Below are 15,094 nucleotides of genomic sequence, written 5' to 3'. Positions count from 1 at the left end.
AGAATTTAGGAATGGCGTGGTGGCTTTGACTTAACCCATTTCACTGTGAGTAGATTCTATAGCTTGCTCTTTCCAGTGGGCTATGTATTTCTCCATGAAAAATTGTCATGACTGTGGAAGCTTCTACCACACCAAAATCTTGCTGACATTTTGAATGGCTCTCAGTATTTAGCTCACTCAGCCTCCCACCTGTTAGCAGCAGCTATTGCAAACTGTGGCCATTTAAAAAATTTCTACCCCCTCCTCTCAACTCAGCAGCTCATCTATCGCTCCCTTTACAGATAACAGAGCGTTAGAAAGGAGTCCCCACGTACACCCTCACATACACCCTCACCTGCCCTGCTCAAGACGAATCCCTTCTGCAGTGCCCTAGGTCCCTCCTCTGTCGCTCCATCTAGCTACAGTGCTCACTCCTGGCACATACAGTTTTGCATTCAAACATGTTCAGACTCCATCTTCAAACAAAAATACCCTTCCTTAACTCTTTGAACCCCTTGATCATCACTAAAGTACTGCCCTCACTTGTACTTTTGTCCCAAAATTCTCAATTCACTGAAGCAGTAGTTTTTAACCCTGGCTGCACATTAGTATGGCCTGGGGGGATTTTTTAAAAATCCTAATTCCCTCCCCCCCACCCCCAACTGAATCAGCCCAGTTACGTGGGGATGAGGACAGGCTCCAGGCTTTTAAAGCAACGTGCAGATGGGCAAGCCCGGCCACTCCCCTCATCACCACTAAACTTGTTCTTGCTGGGTTCGCCAGTGACTTCTAATTGCCAAATTTTAGTCCTTATGTTAACCTTCACAGCTTGATACTGATAACCATTTCCTTTTTGGAATTCTTTCCTTCCTGACCCTGCTCTCTCCTGATTTTTCTCCTCCTCCTCTGCTCTTTGTCACTCTCCAGAAGTGGGCATTTGGTTGATAGGTCCCAGATGTTAGTCCTCACCTCCAAAAAGTTCAGTTAACACCTATGTGCTAATGAGTTCCTTTACCAAACCACCTTAATGCACTGACTTAAAGCAAGGGCTTAGAGTAAAACATTGACCTTCGTTAATAATTATTGTAAATTTCTAGGGATGAATACTCAAGGTCTCTACTCCTTCCCTCACTTCTCTTTGCTCCTCCTCCAAGCCCCCTGAGGTAGGGAGAATGGCTAATCGTATTAGATTCTAAGGACCACCCTATTTACTAGTGGGTGAAGTTGCTGTTCATGAAGTCTGCCTTGAACTGTGGTCCCTTTTCTGCTTTCTTCTTTCCAGGGTCTTGGACTGGTCAGGAGGCCGGGGCCACTTCTGCATGTGAGGAGGCTACCCCCACCTGTGCCCTCTCTAGTTTTTTACTTTACTGCTGCTGGTAAGATTTTAGTTTGAGTTTAGGGACTGAGACAGACCCATTTCTTCATCACTTTTTGAGTACCATGTTGGATCTTTGTCAGAGAACTTAAAAAAAAAAAAAAATATATATATATATATATATATATATTATTGATTTCAGAGAGGGAGAGAGAGAGAAAGATAGAAACATCAATGATGAAAGAGAATCATTGATCGGCTGCCTCCTGCTTGCCCCACACTGGGGATTGAACCCACAACCCGGGCATGTGCCCCAACCAGGAATCAAACAGTGCTCTCCTGGCTCATAGGTTGATGCTCAACCACTGAGCCACGCCAACCAAACTGTCAGAGAACTTTTTATTGGGGTTTCAGGTACTACTAATTAGCTCTACTAATAAAGGGAACTTGATTTTCTGCCTCACTGCCATCACAGCATGCTGCCTCTGGAACTGCATGTAGGGGTCCCGCCCTCACCAGAAGGGACCCTGTGTGTTCCTGGCTCCTTTGAATCACTAGTTTCTGATTTAAAATCGGGGATAGGTGGATCTCATTAGCAGTTATGTCCTATGCCCTAGCTATAGGAAGTGAGAATGAGGTTATCTGGAATGTTTCACTGGGATGGATGAAATATAAGAGGGCAGTTCAGATGCTGGACAGCTGATAAGAATAACAAAGGTGCCCTATTCACTGATTCAAAAAACATTTATTAAGCGCTCACTAAGCCCATCTTCCTCAGAGTGCTCTTGGGGAAGGGTGGCTGCTCCAAGGCAGAATATTCTGAGGTTCCTTAGATATATTCTACACACTCCTGAAACCAGTAGAACCCTTTTCAGAGCCAATAACAGCAACAAGTATTTACCGAGGGATTATTACATGTCTTAATATAATTTCACCTAAATAATCTCACTTAATCCTCAACAACTCTAAGGTAAATATTTTTATCCCTTTTAAAGCAGTGAAGTATGCTTACAGTTAGATTAACTTGCTCAAAGTCACATAGCTAATCATTGTATGCTAAGATGCAAACTGTTTGATGCTAGAGTTTCCATTTTAACCCTATGCTGTCCCTTTTCACAATAGAAACGAACTGTTGGTGGTTGTACATGTCTAAAATAAACTGTGTATCTAATGACATACTTTTATTCCATTTATCTGTTGCTGCTGATGGGCTATCTCTCTGTCAAAGCAACATGAATGGGCTCATCTCTGTGCCTCCAGCATTGAAAGAAGATAGGCAAGTCCTGTGGCATCCTCTTAAAGCAATCTGGTCTTGTTTTTGAAAGTGACTAGAGCAAGAGCCAATAAAATCTCCCAAATCTATGGAAATAAAAATGTATTTTCCTTTGTGTGCCAAGGCAAAATTGATCCATAAGCCAGGAGGACATGTGCTTTGAGTTGTTAATGGCAGTAATGGACTGTCCTGAACAACCCATAGAACTGCTGGCAAAATAGCTGTTCTAACAGTCTTGGCCTTCATTCAGTAGATGCGTATGGAACACATTTTATGCCAAGCACTCTGCTGGCTGCTGAGTTTACAAACAGGAAAGGCATTCCTGATGTCATGAAGTTCAGGGTCTTCTGGGGAAGAGACAAGGAAAGCAAATAGTACAATGTGAAGTGATAAGTGTTGAGGTAAGAATATTGGGGTATTTTGTCAAGAAGGAAGTCACTCTAACTCAAACTGATTAGGAGGAGGATTAAAACAATACTGAACCTGAAGCACAAGCAGGAGTTAAGTGAAGAAGAGAGAAGGAGACTGTCCAGTGTAAAGAACATGGTTTGTTCAAGCGTCTGGAAAGGCTGATAGATAAAGCATATGGAGGGAGCAGGGAGAGGTGGGCAGGAGACCAAGCGGAGGGGCCTGTGTGACCAGCTTGCTTGTTGGTTTGGAGCTGTTTCAGTGTCCTCTGCTGTGCAGTCATGGAAACCCTACTACAAGTGGCCCACTGGGCAAGCAGAGCTGGGACTGAGATGTGAGCAGGTCTGCATCTCCTTGATCATCTCTCTCAGACAGAGAACCAGGTCCACCTATTTGCAGGAGCTACTGGCATGCTTAGGAGTAGATTAAACTGAATTGGAAATATCAGTTCACATCATAGCTGACTGACTCCCTTATGTGTTCTATCATAAGGCCAGCCTGAAGTTATTCCCCTTGAACCACCTTATCTTGGTAGAATTTAATGCACAATGTGATAGTCCTAATTGCTAGTACTGTTCTTCAGTGACGGAGTTGTTACTATCAATGGCCAGTTATGCATTTTGGGCTGTGTTTCTCAGTAGTGACAGTAAATTTGTGTTGATCCTTTCACACCTTTTAGGATGGGGTTTTTGTAATCTTTGCTATTTCAAGGCTGCAGAAAGTGTCCATAGCATAAATCCAATGCAGCTTGGCCTACACTAAGCTCTGATCCCATGATTTTGGATTCATGAATACCATGCTCTAAGTAACTGAAGTTAGCTAAACCCTTTGAAACTGTATGAAATGGAACCAATTAAGTGTTTTGGGCCAACAGTGGTGACTAATGGCCCTTTTTTCAGCATTCCACATTAGTGTGACTCAGAACCTCCTCTCCACATTCGTTGGAGCGCCTGATTAAAAACACTTAAAAAAATCTTTTACTTTGAAATAATTTTAGGCTTGTAGGAAAGTTGCAAAAATAATACAGAGATTTGCCCTATGTCCCTTTCCCTACGTCCCTTTCTAATGTTAACAGCTTACATAGCTATGGTACAATGATTGAAACCCTGGAAAAAACAGACACATTCCTGTTAACGAAAGTACATACTGTATTTGAATTCCACCAGTTTTCCCAGTGATATCTTTTTCTGGTTAAGGATTCAATCCAGGATCCATGTGTACGTGGGACTATTGCACTGGTTAGTTTGGTTACTTGTAAACAGTACCACACTGTTTTAATGATAGAAACTTTATAGTATGTTTTCAAATCTGGTAGAGCTAGTACCCTTATAATTTTTCTCTTTTGGTATTATCCTGGCTATTTTTAAAAAATATATATTTTATTGATTTTTTACAGAGAGGAAGGGAGAGAGAGAGTTTAGAAACATCGATGAGAGAAAAACATTGATCAGCTGCCTCCTGCACACCTCCTACTGGGGATGTGCCCACAACCAAGGTACATGCCCTTGACCGGAATCAAACCTGGGACCCTTGAGTCCGCAGGCTGACACTCTATCCACTGAGCCAAACCAGTTATGGCTATCCTGGCTATTTTTATATGTTTGTTTTTTCATGTAAACTTTAGTATCAATTTGTCTATTGATGATTTAATTGAGATTGTATTACATTTATTTTGTTAATCCTCATTCGGGGATTTTTTTTTCCCCCATTGATTTTTTAGACAGAGTAGAAGGGAGAGGGAGAGATGACATACAGAGAGAAACATTGATGTGAGAGAGACACATTGATTGGCTACCTCCTGCATGTACCCCAACTGGGGCCAGGGATTGAGCCTGCAACCGAGGTACGTGCCCTTGACTGGAATCAAATCCATGACCCTTCAGTCTATGGGCCAATGCTCCAACCACTGAGCCAAGCCAACTAGGGCTGTATTCCATTTCTTAGCTAAGGGAGAACTGATAACTTTACACTGCTGAGTCATCTTATCCTAGAACAGGGGATGTATTTCCACTTGTTCCGGTCTATTTTTGTGCTTTTTAAGGACTGTTTTAAAATGTTCTTATCTAGATTTTGCACATTTAAGTTTATACCTAAGTACTAGTATTTAATCTTCTTTGTTGCTAGTAAATGGGGTTTTCTCTGCCATTGTGTCTTCTATTGGGTTATGGTTCTTACATACGAAGGCTATTGATATCTGTATGCTAATTTTATATCCTGCTACCTTACTGAATTCTTTCACTTTTGGGTTTAGTTTTGTCATTGATCCTCGAGGGTAAAAAACCCCCCAACTTTCTAAATGTACAAAGCAGTGGCAAAAAAATGAAAGAATCTATACAGGTCAAAAGTGATACAAAAGCTCAAACCTTAAATTTCACCAAGAAAGTGTCTGCTGAGACCTGGTCCCCTTGAGCCCATGTCATGATGACTGTGACGGGTATAGGCGGTAAAGCAGAGCCCGCATGGAGTTTAATCTGAGATCTCCTGAAAAGCAAGGACCCTCCAAGTGCTATACTTATGGCAACAGCGTAAATAGTAAACAAAACCCCCAAGCAGAATAATAGTAAGGAAAGGACACTATGTTGACCTGGGCTCTGGGTGGAGGAAAAGTTTTTTTTTTTTTTTCCATCTAAAGGTGTTTAACAAGTTGTCCTTATCTCTACAAGATAAGGCTCAAGTTTATTGTACTTGTGTGGTCCAAAACACTGCAAATGGGAATTTAACTTAATGACCTAGGTCAGTAGTAACCCTGGATGACTAGCAGAATCAAACAGGTTTTTATAATCTAGATATCAAAGAACTCCCACAGATAAAATACAAAAAATATGAGTGTTCACAATTAACCATAGGCCAAAGAAGAAAATAATTATTAACTTTATAATTAATACAGAAACAACATATAGGAGAATCAGACCCACAAACACTTTAGATACTATACTATTAATACAGAATATAAACTAACTATTTAAATATATTTTAAGAAATAAAAGAGAGACTTCAAAACACCAGGCGACAAAAACATATAATTTTGAATGGGGGTGATGAGAGTTAAAGTGTCTTACTGCCCATTTATTATTCTAGAGCAGTGTTTCTCAACCTTCTGGCCCTTTAAATACAGTTCCTCCTGTCGTGACCCAACCATAACATTATTTTTGTTGGTATTTCATAACTGTAATGTTGCTACTGTTATGAATAGTAATGTAAATATCTGATATGCAGGATGGTCTTAGGCGACCCCTGTGAAAGGATCGTTCGACCACCAAAGGGGTCGCGACCCATAGGTTGAGAACCGCTGTTCTAGAGGAAAGTAAAGAGTCTTATTAGGATGTGAGGGCGATCTGGCTGTGACATCTGTCACCCCATTGATCGCCAGGGTTGATTCGGCTGATCTGGCTGGCTAGGCGGGTGTCCCCCTCCTCCCTCACCGATCCATGTGCGTCCCTCCCGAAGCTGCGCGCTCGGTCGAAGAGGACGGCGTCCCCCCCCCCCCCCCCCCCCCAGGAGAGGACCGGTCTTCGGTCAAGGGTATACGAGTAGCTGCGCTCCCCTGCTAGAACCTCCAAACAAGCTCTCAAGAGTCTTATTAATTTGGGACTTTAGGTAAGTAGACATGTTAAAATATTTGGAGTAGCCACTAAAAGAATGAATATAGATATAGAGAATAACATTTAAATTAATATGCGTGAAAAATGAATGAAAAAAATAAATAAGAAAGGTGAGAAGTATAAAAAACATAAAAGAATTACAATATGTTGGTAATAAGCATAAATGAATTAAACTTGCCAGTTGAAAGTAAAGCCTTAATACTGGATTTTAAGAACCCAGCTATATGCTATTTATAAAAGACACATCTAAAACTTAAAGTCACAGAAAGATTAAAGGTAAAAGGACGGAAAAACTATAAGAGACAGAGGTCAGAGAAAGTAAAGATAACCTCTACAAAATAATAAATGTTGTTTCAATTATTGATAAATGGTTCCATTTGCCAGGGAGATATCCTAATTCTCAACAAAGCTTAATTATATAGCTTCAATATGCATTAAGCAAAAATTGACAGAACTAAGTTTCAATATCTTTCAGTCATTGATATGACAAGTGGACAAGAACTGTTATGAATATAGAATAAACAGCACAATGAATAAGGTTGTTGTAAAGGACATGAAATCATTCCCCAAAATTTGAAGTTACACATTATTCTGAAGCACAGATTGAATATTTACAAAAGGTGACACTTAGGCCTTCAAGCAAACCTTAGTACATTTGAAAGATTATAGTCACATAAACCACTTTCTTTGATCATGATTAATTAATTAAAAAGTTAATTATTTTTTTAGAAAGGATTTTCTAATGCATTTGGAAACTTAATAACGTGTAAACAAATGAATCACTGAAAAAAAAATGAATATTAGAAATATAGATGATTAGAAATGAATATCAAAACCTTATCCCTTTAACACTCTTGGAATGCAGCTAAAAGGAGAGTTAGAGGAAAATTCATGATCTGAAATGTTTAAATCAGAGAAGCAGAAAGGACTGAAATTTTATGAGCGAAGCATTCTACTTATATAGTTAGTAAACGAACAACAGAATAAACCCAGAGAAGGCAAAAGTAATAAAATAATCTTGGTAAGATCAGAATTTAATGAAATAGGAAATAAACATATACTTGAGAGACCAACAAAGTAAAACATTAAGACAAATAAAATAGGCAAAACTCTAACATTATTAATTAAGAAAAAGAGAAGGTACAAATATACAATATTGAGACTAAAAGTGGGTATATAATTATAGATACAGCAGAGATTTAAAAGTTAATAAGGTAATATTACAAACAACTTTAGCCAATAAATTTGAAAGCTTAGACAAAATGGAAAAATTTCTAGAAAGATACAATTTACCAAAATGTAATCAGGAGAAGTAGCTTGAGTACTCTTGTATTAAACAAATCTAGTCAGTAGTTTAAAACCTAGGACTATATTTTCTTTGTAGAAAGAGTTTGTGTGATCCACCCAAAACACAGGAAATGCCTCGCTCTTTCTGGGGCTAGACACATAGATTGTAAAGTTCATTTGGAAGAACAAATGAGCAAGACCAGCCCCAAAACATTCCTGAAAAAAAGCACTTGGGAGGAGGAGGGTATTACAACACAAAGCCTCTAAAACCGCAAGCGTGGTACTGGCACATGAACAGACAGAATGACTGATGGGACACAGTAGGGAATTCAGAAATAAACCCAACTGCATATGAAAATTCAGTATACAGTACGGGTGGTGTCTTAAGTCAGAGAGGGGAAAAGATGGATTATAGAATGAACGGTGTTGGGATAACGGGAGCCCATATTTCAGTCCTTTCTGCTTCTCTGATTTAAACATTTCAGATCATGAATTTTCCTCTAACTCTTCTTTTAGCTGAATTCCAAGAGTGTTAAGGGATAAGGTTTTGATATTCATTTCTAACAGTCTATATTTCTAATATTCATTAATATTTTTTCAGTGACTCATTTGTTTACACGTTATTAAGTTTCCAAATGCATTAGAAAAAGAAAATTGGATCTGTCCTTTACATCCCAGAATAACTTTCATATTGATCAGAGATTAATTATACAACAGTAAACTATAAAATTACTAGAAAAAACAAGATGCATTCCTCAGTGTACTGGCCTGGGGGCCCAATCTGGCCTGAGGCCTATTTTTGGGCTGATGGGGACTAAGTAAGAATGTTCTTTTCACTTTTTAAGGGTTCAATAAACAAGAAGGAAGAGGAAAAGGACATGAACTTATTTGGTGGCAAACCCTAAAATATTTATTTAAATATTTTAAATATTAAAATATTATAGGCAACCCCTGCTCTGTAAGCTGAGAGTGAGGAGAGCTTTGCTGATGGCACTGGTTAGTTATAATGATGCCACTAAGCTCAGGGGGACAGCTCTGCTCACATGTCTTTCAATCCCTTGGACCAGTAGGAAATATTCTCCACCCATTTGCTGGAAGAGATTGTAAACTGACATGGCAAAGGGTAGGGATACAGTGAAGGGTAAAAAATTAGGATCAATAATGTAATCCTTCAGACTAAATATGACTTAAAAATCCAGACACAACAGAGATATATTTAACTACACTGAAAAACAAACCAACACAAAATAACTCTTACCTGCAAAATATTCCATGAGCAAAGTAAAATACAAGTGCTGACTGGGAAAACATATTTATATTTTAGCTCACAGATTAAAGGTTAATATCCCTAATTTATACAGAGTTTCTAAAACTGGAGAAGATCCTATAGAAAAATAGAGAAGAGATGTGGACAGACAGTTCACAGAAAAAAATGCTTATGAAACATATGAAAAGATGCTCAACTCTCCATAGCTACTGGATTTTCACAACAACCAAATGAAGTAGATATTCTTATCATTCCCATTTTACAGATAAGAAAACTGAGTCAAAAAGAGGTAAAGTGTTCTGCCTGAACGCAAATAACTAATAAATAATGGTGCTAGGATTTGAACCCAGTCAGTCTGGCTCCAGATAAAAGAGTAATTCACCATGACTAAGTGAGGCTTATTTCAGAAACATGAGGATCATTTAATATCGACTACCTGGGTGTTTCCTTAATATAATAAAATATAGTTATCTCAATCCAAAGCCAGCATTGTACTTAATTGAGAATTAGAGAAATGATTTCATTAAAGTCAGGAATAACACAAAAATATTCACTAATCATCACCAATACTTAAAAGTATTCTGCAAGTCTTGGACAAAACAATTAGACAAGAGAAAGAAATTAAAGGTATGGAAATTAGAAAGGAAGAGAGGATAAAATTATAATTTGCCAATGATATGATTAAAACATTCACCTAGAAACTAAAGAGGACTACCAAAAACATACAAACAAAAAAAGAATTTCATAAATTAGATGACTACAAAATTAATTTTCAGAAATCAAGAGTTTGTCCAATGTCCAATTACATGCATAAGGAAAGAAAGGATCCATTTTAAAAAGCAGCAGAAAATATAAAGTATGAAATACTTAGGAATAAACTTAAGAAGTATTTACTTTGAAATAAAATAAAGAAGACCTGAATAAATGGAAAGATTTACTGTACTCGTGAATTGAAAGGCTCAAATGTTGGTTCTTTCCCATTCAAATTCACAATGGATTCTTTTTTTGGAAATTAACAAGCTAATTCTAAAATGTATATGAAAACTCGAGGCCTGGTGCACAGATTCATGCACTGGTAGAGTCTCTCAGCCTGGCCTGTGCCCTCTTGCTATCTGGGTCTCCTTGGGGATGTAGTACTGTGTGAAGTGGCAGGCGGCTGGGGAGGAGGCCAGGCCTGTGCAGCTCCCGCTCATCCCGGCCCCTCTGCGCCTGCTGCCACGGAGGAGGCGGTAGAGGCTTGTGCTGCTGTAGCGGCGCTTGCCAGCCATGAGCCTGGAGTCTCGCACATCAGCTGAGCAGTGCTCCCGCTGTGGGAGCGCACTGACCACCAGGGGGCAGCTCCTGCATTGAGTGATGGCCCCCTGATGGTCAGTGCACATCATAGCGACAAGTCAAACAGTCAACTGGTTGAAGGGTCACTTAGGGTTTTATATATATAGTTGTTAAAGACCAAGAATAGAGAAGATAGTGTTGGAAAAAGCAACACAAACACCAAAGCTGGAAGACTGCTTATAAAGCTGTAAAACTATGTGGTATCGATGCAGATAGACAAACGGGCCAATGGCAGAATAGAGACCAGAAGCAGAGCACACATATTGTAGTTTGATGTCTGAGAGCCCAGGGCAGACTCCACCTCCCCTTCGATCTCAAGACCTGGACAGAGGCCCTCCTTCCTGGACTGCCTGAGGGGTCCTCCCACCCTGCTGTGTTCTGGCCAGCATCCATCTGATGAGGATGATTGGCCTCCCTGGTGAGAGTAAGCAGCTGCCCATAGATGTCTTTAGCATCCCTACCCCCAACCTCAGAGTGCCTGAGCCCCTGTCTGGCCAGTGTGGCACAGAGAAAAGAGCTTGGGAGGCAGGGAAGTCAAAGGGACAGTGCCAGAGGCCTGAGGAGAAGGACTCGGGGGCAGAAGTGACTGTGACCAGCTGATGGGGGTAGAGCCCACGGCATGAAGATCCCCTGGGGAGAGATGAATGCAGGGAAGTGTATGGAGGCAGCCTCAAGACCATGCTGGGATGTTCAAGTTCCACAGCCTCACTGCAGGTCTAGGACACATGCTTGTATACTAAGATATTTAAAAGGTAGCTCGTGTTTTAACGCAGATGCAATCCTATACGTTTAGAAATACATTGGAAAGAGTACTGCTTATGAGTCTACTGGAACTGGCATCCACATTGTGTAGGTATATAAAACCGGAGTTGCTCAATACAAGCAGAAACCAGTCTTCTAAGCCTGGCCACTCCAGTCTGCACCACAGGAACTCTACAGAGGGTGAGAGTTGCAAAGCCCATGTCCAGCCTCTCCCAGGCAGAGGGCTTGGTCTACGATTCCTAGCCCCAGGGAGCAAGGTAAGTGGAGAAAAAAAATCTTTATTTCTCCTGGGGCAACTCCTACAAGAAAGGGGAGATAGCAGTGGAAAATAGAGAATCCTGGAGCTTTCCAGAAGCTACACCACTTTGTGGGTTCAAGTGGCTGTAACACTGAGGAGGTTAAATGCTAATGAAAAGCCTTGTCTGGAACCAAAAGGGTACTGTAGCTCCAGGTATCAGGAGATTAGTGGTTTGTACCTCCACTTAAAAGGCAATAAAGTAGCGTTGCTTTCTCTTCACCCAGAAACCCAAGAGGGAACAAAAATTCCCCTTTCTGTTAGATCCAAGATTCGCAGTGTTTTGTTTCAAATGTTAGGTTCCTTTTGGGGAGAGAGGAACATAAACACGTTTGGTGTTTGATGTGTGTGTGTGTGTGTGTGTGTGTGTGTGTGTGTGTGTGTACACAGAAAGGTTGCTTCTTCCCTCTCACCTCCCCGCATTACACGTCGTTGCCTGTCTCTCTGAACTTGTAACTTCCAGCATTGTGCCAGGGGCATGCAGTTTCTAGGTTGTCGGTTTCCAAGGTCATCCTTTGAGATGAGCAGACTGCTGGGTGCATCTGTAATAAGTCAGACAAGGGTTTCTCTGGATGACTTGGTAGGCTCTTCCCTTCTGATCTGAACTTGCTGAGGAAGTTTCTGTGCGTCCTGTAGCCTGTTTAAGTGTCTGTAAATTCCCCAAAGGAAAGGAAAGCGGAGTTTAATAATGCCTGGTGCCTGCTCCTTCTCCCCTCCCTCCCTGTCCTTCGGCGTGAAAGGACACGACAGTGTCTGGGGGAGTTGATGGAGACAGAAACAGGGGCCTGTGGGTTGGGGCTCAGAGAAAGAGGTTATCCTAGGATGAAATACAAACTATATCACATTGATTTTCCCTTTGGGGGACCCGGATATCACATCCTGCCATTTCCCTCTAGTCCCTGTCTGCGATCGACAGGGAAGCATTAACAGGGAATAATCAATGGCGCTCTGTCCTGAAAATAAAAGGCTTGTCATGTCTCTCCATTTGGTGGAATGGATGTGGGACCAGGGGTCATGTGGCCAGCTTCCATCTGCCTCCTGACACAGGCCCTGACTCAGACATGCCTTCCATCCAGAGGGCGGCAGCCACCACCAAGTGACTGCAAACTCTCCGTGGGCAGAGAAACAAGACTTTTCTGAACTCTTATGTCAGGAGCTTGGCTAACTATCAGACCTGGCAGCTTAGGAGTGGCTTTCCTGAACTTTAATTTCTGGGTTATGTAATGGATTGATGTTCCCTAATACTAGTATAATGGATGCTGTGCTTGCAGTCAAAACAAGGTTATACATTCACTGTTTCATGATAGAATCGCAGAAAGTCAGAATTGAAAGGGACTTATATCTGTGGTCCAGTCTATTGCCCATCTGATGTGCAAATTTGCTACGATTTTTCTGGTAAAACCAGTGGTTGCCTGGACACGACTGCCTCCTAATATTGCTCATCCATTGTCAGAAAGCTCAACTCTTAGAAAGTGTTATCTTAAACGAGCCAAAGTGTGTCTTCTGGTGCTCGTGGCCTTCTCTTGTAGCATCCTCTCCATATGCTCCCACCTCCTTCACTTAGATCCAGTTCCCACTTGGTTCCCAACCCCAACCCCTGATTTCTTCCATTCACAATCCTGCTAAATCCCGTTAGATTAAACCCCTAGATTTGGTTATTCACCGAAGGCTCTGGCTTGGAATCATGGAGCTTTACCATTTAGTATTTATTCTCTCATCATTTGATCCACCCATATTTGTTGCAAAACACAAACAAGAATTTGTGTAAAAAATGCTTAATGAAATGTCATTCATTCTATCTAGACTGCAGTTTGTTATAAAGGCTCCAACCCTCATCTTCTAGGATCTTCTGTTATCCTGGTTGCCTCCAAGATTCCTGACAATAATTTAGCAATCCCATTTGCAAGGGTTATCAGCCTCCTGGGAAGTGATTCATTGAGGTGAGCAGCTTTAATTCATTAGAGAAGCTGGAGAACAGGTGCACTTTTTATAATCTCTCTACTTGGACTTTAATTCTCCCTTATCGACATTTATGCTACCCAGGTCTTGGTAAAAGATTTTATTTGACAGAAAAGATGGAAGCAAATTATGGGTGTTCAAGTTCCGCCTTCTTTCTGATAAAAATCACTACCTATGCAGTGGCCCGTGTCATCTTTTATTTTTCTTTTTTCGACTTGCCATTGGCTCTTTTTGTAACTCAAACTCATTGCTGGCTTCAACCTCTTGATACTCTTTAACCAAAACCCATCTTGTTTATTAAAATTTTTATTCACAGTCCACTCTGTCAAGATTTTGAAGACTAGAAGCCGATGAGAATAGAAGTGTTTTTTGGGGGAAATGTTTTGAGCACTGTATCAATTCCAGACCCTTTCTTTAGTCTTGTGAACTGTGACATCAGTTGTAAGTTTGGGTGTTCCCAAAGTCACCTTGAGTTTTGATAATCACTAGAAGGACTCATGGAACTCATGAGTAGCTATTATACTTGTGGGTGTGATTTGTTACAGTTACCGGATACAGATGAAAATCAGCCAAGGGAAGAGAGACATGGGGCAGAGGTCAGGAAAATTCCAGACATGGAACTCCCAACTGTCCTCTTATGGATTCACACTGCCCATGTGGCTGATCTTAAGTCTCCAGCCCCTGCAGACATAGAGTGGATGCCACATGGGCCAAAGCCCCCATCATAAGTCACAGTGTTGGACTGTCCAGTAGCCAAGGCCACCAGATAAACAAAGACACTCTTATCAGCAAGACATTCCAGGAGCCTAGGGATCCCCTCCCTATAGCTGAGGGCAAAGGCTGACTGCTCTTTGGGTGAGATGAGTCCTCTATTACGCATCCTGTAACAAATATCTTTGTGCCTAAGCTCTGTTCATTTTGAGGGCTATTTTTTTAGGGTAAATTCTCAGAAGTGGAATTACTGTATCGAAGAATATATATGAACATTTTCAAGACTCATGTACATATCAAAATGCTTTCCAAAGAGTGTACTAATTTATACTCCACCCCTCCCTACCCCACCAGCAGTGTATCAGAGTATCTGTTTTATCACACCCTTACTGGCAGTTTGATAGGCACAAAGTAGGATCACATATTTTCATTTGTATTTCTATGGTTAATAACATATGTTTATTGTTAAAGCTGTTATTATGCAGGATTTTGAGTACCACAGAAGTTGACAGAAGAGCTTGATGAACTCCCATGTGCCTATCCTACCAGCCTCACAACCACCTTCTCTCATTCCCATAGCTTTTTGAAGAAAATCTCCTAACAGATAATTTTGTCTTTAATATTTCAGTATGCATTTCTAAAAGCTGAGGACTCTATTAGAAATCCACAAATACAATGATCTTTCTTTCAAAATTAACAGTAATTTCTTTTTCTCTTTTTTCCTTTTTTTTCTTTATTGAATAAGATATTACAAATGTGTAGTAATTTCTTAATGTCATCAGATATCCAGTTGATGTTCAAATTTCTAATTGTTCCATAATTATCAGGAGTTTCTTTGACATTAAAAAATAAATCAGATCCAAATGAGGTCTAGATATTGAGTTTCGTAGACATAGCTTTTAAT

The sequence above is a fragment of the Myotis daubentonii genome, chromosome 1, assembly GCF_963259705.1.
Source record: "Myotis daubentonii chromosome 1, mMyoDau2.1, whole genome shotgun sequence".
In the NCBI taxonomy this organism is placed as follows: domain Eukaryota; kingdom Metazoa; phylum Chordata; class Mammalia; order Chiroptera; family Vespertilionidae; genus Myotis; species Myotis daubentonii.
Note: the sequence above shows the minus strand (reverse complement) of the source record.